This window comes from Chrysochloris asiatica, unplaced genomic scaffold (genome assembly GCF_000296735.1).
Source record: "Chrysochloris asiatica unplaced genomic scaffold, ChrAsi1.0 scaffold00010, whole genome shotgun sequence".
NCBI lineage: Eukaryota > Metazoa > Chordata > Mammalia > Afrosoricida > Chrysochloridae > Chrysochloris > Chrysochloris asiatica.
This window is the reverse complement of record NW_006408528.1, coordinates 37,888,686-37,889,045: the sequence shown is the minus strand read 5'-3', so window position 1 is coordinate 37,889,045 and position 360 is coordinate 37,888,686.

The window sequence follows — 360 nt, the reverse complement described above, 5'->3', positions numbered from 1 at the left end:
TACAAGAAAGATGTTAACCTGTGCTTCATTGACTACACAAAGGCTCTCAATTGTGTGGATCATGACAAGCTATGGACAACATTGCAAAGAATGAGTATTCTGGAACATTTATTTTTGCTCATGAGGAACTGGTACATAGACCAAGAGGCAGTTGTTCAAATAGAAAAGGGAATACTACATGGTTTTAAAGTAGGAGAGGTGTGTGCCAGGGTTGTATTCTTTCACCATACTTATTCAATCTGTATGCTGGGGAAATAATCTGAGAAGCTGGATTATATGAAGAAAAATGTAACATCAAGATTGGAGGAAGGCTCATTAACAACCTGCTTGCTGATAGTGAAGAGGACTTAAAATACTGAT